The sequence below is a fragment of the Alexandromys fortis genome, unplaced genomic scaffold (genome assembly GCF_014885135.2).
Source record: "Alexandromys fortis isolate MF-2015 unplaced genomic scaffold, M_Fortis_MF-2015_v1.1 scaffold_33, whole genome shotgun sequence".
NCBI classification, from domain to species: Eukaryota; Metazoa; Chordata; class Mammalia; order Rodentia; family Cricetidae; genus Alexandromys; species Alexandromys fortis.
The window spans coordinates 14,680,954-14,685,131 of NW_026067917.1; the positions used below are offsets into that span (position 1 = coordinate 14,680,954).

General features: G+C 40.1%; 1 protein-coding gene across 6 annotated transcripts in view; it reads right to left on the bottom strand.

Annotated features, from left to right (window-relative positions):
- The window catches only part of Ehmt1 (euchromatic histone lysine methyltransferase 1), a 105,275-nt gene extending 104,655 nt beyond the window's left edge, over window positions 1-620 (bottom strand). For 2 of the 6 annotated variants that reach the window (XM_050139892.1, XM_050139895.1), the window contains exon 1: window positions 521-610. The gene's annotated coding sequence lies outside the window, so the exon portion shown is untranslated. Of the gene's footprint in view, window positions 1-520 lie in introns of all 6 variants that reach the window. The other 4 variants (XM_050139896.1, XM_050139897.1, XM_050139894.1 and 1 more) reach the window with 4 other exon arrangements.
- Between the last annotated feature and the right edge of the window lie 3,558 nt (window positions 621-4,178).

Sequence of the window (4,178 nt, forward strand, 5' to 3'; positions counted from 1 at the left end):
AAAAAAAAAGCAAAATTTATTTTGAGTTAAAGGAAAACCTGGGCTAATAGCAAAACCCTCTCTTTTTTTGAGAGAGAGAGAGAGAGAGAGAGAGAGAGAGAGAGAGAGAGAGAAAAGAAAACCAAAACACATAATCTCATACTTTTGTTTTATTTTTTCCAAACAGGATTTCTCTTTGTATCTCTCTGGAGCTCGCTCTGTAGACTAGGCTGACCTCAAATTCAAAGATCCACCTGCCTCTGACTCCTAAGTGCTGGGATAAAAGGTGTGCAGCACCACCACCTGAACAAAGCAATATTTTTTCTTTCGTTTTTTTCTAGACAGGGTTTCTTTGTAGCTTTGGAGCCTGTCCTGGAACTAGCTCTTGTAGACCAAGCTGGCCTCAAACTCACAGAGATCTGCCTTCTTCTGTCTCCCGAGTACTGGGATTAAAGCATGCACCACCACCACCCGGAGTGCTCAAAGCATTTTTAAGGACAATGAAAACACCAAAACAAAAAACAAAATCAAAGGGCATTACCTTAACTATATGGAAAAATTCACAATCAATCTTGACAAAATCAGTATCTCACTGATGAACTTGATGAACACATCCCATACACTTTTAAAGTTTCCTGCATGATGTTACAACCTGGAACCAATTACACAGAAGAACATGGCAAATTTGAAATGAGAAGCCCTATCAAAACTGTTCATCAGAAGCTGGCGAGGTGGCTCAATCGCTAAGAGCACTGGCTGCTCTTCTTAAAGAGCCAGGTTTAACTCCACAGAGACCTGAGTTCAGTTCCCAGTGCTCACAACAGTCTGGAACTCTGGCCCAGGGGATCTGGCATTCTCTTTTCTGCGTACACTATATACACATAATATACAGACATACATGGAAACAAAACATGCATTGCATAAAATAAATAAGTAAACCTCATAACCATTTTTTAAACTATTATGGTGCATGTGTTGCATATTTGAGTATAGGTACACAATGTCAGGCACACAGAGGTCAGAGGATAATTTTCAGGATTAAATGTTCTTCCTCTACAGTAGGTTTTCAACTCAGGTCATTGGTTTCCTTCCCCCCCCCCTTTTTTTTTTTTTGAGACAGGGTTTCTCAGTGTAGCCTTGGCTGTCCTGGAACTAGCTCTTACAGACCAGGCTGGCCTCAAACTCACAGAGATCCGCCTACCTCTGCCTCCTGAATATTGGGATTAAAGGGGTGCACCATCATTGCCCGCTGGGTCAGTTTCATGGAACAAGCACCCTTACCAACTGAGTAATTGAACTGACTCAGACCTCTTTTTTTTTTGGGGGGGGGGGTAGACCTTCCAGAGATGTTCCTAACCCTAAAAAAAGCTGCTTCCTTTCAATATATTGTATGTGTCTGTGTATGTGATGCATGTGTGTCTTCAGCAATCAGAAAACAGCTTGAAGGAGTCAGTTCTCCTTCTAGCATGTGGGTCCCAGGGACTGTTTTTAAATAAAGACAGCATATACATATACATTTCAACTGAATGGACTTCCCTCGTGAATGACAGAAAAGTTACAAGTACCTATTCATCAAGTCTAACATAAAACACAATGTCATAATCAACTAACCTAAATTTCACAACAGAGTCAAGATGATTTTAAAAAGGTATTTTTCTATATTAGTTAGTATATATCATTAAACTAAAATTTTCCATATATTATTAACTTCAAATTTATTAAAGGCTCAACTGCTACCTTTCCAGGAAGCTGACCAAGCATTCCTGGCATTGAACTGCCTGCCATGCATTACTTCATTGTGTCTGCACATCGTGCACACTGACATCTAACAAACATGACACCTTCCTGCATACAGGGAAAGCCAAGGCACACATGCCAGCCTCCCAGCTACCTAATCATTTATTTTACTAAAATAAAGTCTAAGGAAGAGAAATACAGAAACCGAGATGCTGTCCTTTGCAAGATTCCTAAAATTCAAAAAAAAAAAAAAATAAGGAGTAGATGTGCTTAGGATATAGTGTATTAAGTTCACTCAAAGAAAAAAAAATCTATGAAAATACTAGTATTTAAATTATTTTTAGGGCTGGAAAAATAGCTCAGTGGTTAAGAGCACTCGACTGCTCTTCCAGCATTCCTGAGTTCAATTCCCAGCAACCACATGGTGACTCACAACCATCTGTAACGGGATCAGATTTCAGATTCCTTCTGGTGTGCATGAACAGAGCACTCATATATAAAATATATGAATAAGTAAATCTTGAAAAAAAATTTTAAAAAGTAGACCAACCAAAAATAAATAAATAAATCATTTTTATGCCACCGCACACATTTTTTTTTTTGGATTTTTTTTTTCATTTTGTCTTTGTATTTTGTTTCTGAGGTAGGTATGTAGCCCAGGGCTGACCTCATACTTGCAATTCTATTTCTTGCATCTCCCAAATACCAGAATTACAGTGTCACCACTCACACCCAGCTTAACTTTGTAAACTAAAAGTTCACAGACAGAAGTATACCACGAATAAGAAAAACCCAGATACAGATATTGGGGTTCAACCTGAAGATCAGAAAAGCAAAGCAGCCAAGTCACTAGTTCTTGCCTTCAGTCTGAAAAAGAAACCTTCAGACTGAAAAAAAAGCAAGTTCCTGTCTGATCCTGCCTTATATTCCTCTCTAGTGCTGGGATTAGAGGCATGCACCACTACTGCCCAGCCTCTATGGCTAACTAGTGTGGCTGCTGGGATTAAAGGTGTGTGCAGCCACGCCTGTCCTGTACGGCTGATTACTGTGGCTGCTTTGCACTGGCCATCAGGCAAGCTTTATTTATTAAAACACAGACCACTCTAGGGAAGAAGAACAACAACAGTCATTGGTATGCCCCAAAAAAAAACAGCTGCTCTACAGCTAACAGGGCACCTGAGACCAAAAAAAGGATTTAAACTGAGTGGTGAAAGCTCCAAGCACAAAGTACCCTGCCCAACAGCAATTAAGCCTCCAAAGAACACTGCCCTAGCTGTTTTACCTTAATAAAACACAGCCTTAACACTCCAGGGTTGGCTGTCACAGAACCAACACACTTAGAAGGCATCAACTCGTCCTGTTGTCCACAATACACTAAGACATTTTATGAACTGCCTGATCAACAGACCATGGGAGGCAAGAACTCAACACCTGCAAAAACTCATCTAGAAGAGTAGTTCCTACAAGAAAGATCTTTTTGATCAAAGATGAAGAGCCTAACAAAAAGCTATAAACCTCTCCCCATCCTGTGAAACTCTAAAGTTTCTTATGCCTGTACACCCAACTCTCACCCAACACCAGACAGTCCTGAAACTTGGTTCTAACATGCCCTCACCTTTTGTGTTGATTATGAATTAGTCAATCACAGCATATCGTAATGGAGCAAGACACAGTCACCAACCTGCATTAGGACGAAAGCTCAGTAAATTTCCCATTCCAGTGTGCTTGTTTACCAGATTTGGATTGTTGAGTACAATTTGCAAAAGGAAAATTACCTTGCAAACTTACTTTCGCTTTGTTGATGTGTCTCTTTGTGTGACAGCAGGAATATTCTAATATTTGTTCCAGCATTCCCTCAAATGCAAACATGTTATTCTTCAATGACTTAGTCTTGCACATCATAACCTGCCTATGACCTGAGTATTTTGTCAGCCAACTAATAAAGTAGCTCTTGTGGGGAGGTTACTAAATGTTTCCTGATTCTGCAATTATCTCTGATGATACTAAAAAGCTGGGAAGAAGCAAAGCAAGGACTTGATCATAAGCTAAGCCAGCACAGCAGCCGCATCCTCTCTACAGGACAGGCTGAGAAAGCCACAAATAGATAATGCCCAGGCAGAAGAGGTAAGAAGATGACATAATCTCATCCCAGGACCCTACTACACACCAAAGAGCTGTGCTCTGAAAGGTAACTAAAAAGGTTGATTGATTCTGCTTTATGTAAGATACATGAATGCCATGGGTAGAAATATCTTCTTGCCATTCTCATTTGGCCTAGCAAGCACACAGTATACAACCCAAAAGAAGAATTTCTCATCTCAGTATCAAGGTTTTAAGTATCCTTACAAGAGGATAAAAGTAAAATCCTACCAGGTGTGGTGGTACATGCCTTTAATCCCAGCACTCAACAGGCTCTCTTTGAATTCCAAGCCACCCATGGCTATGCAGTGAGCCCTCTCTCA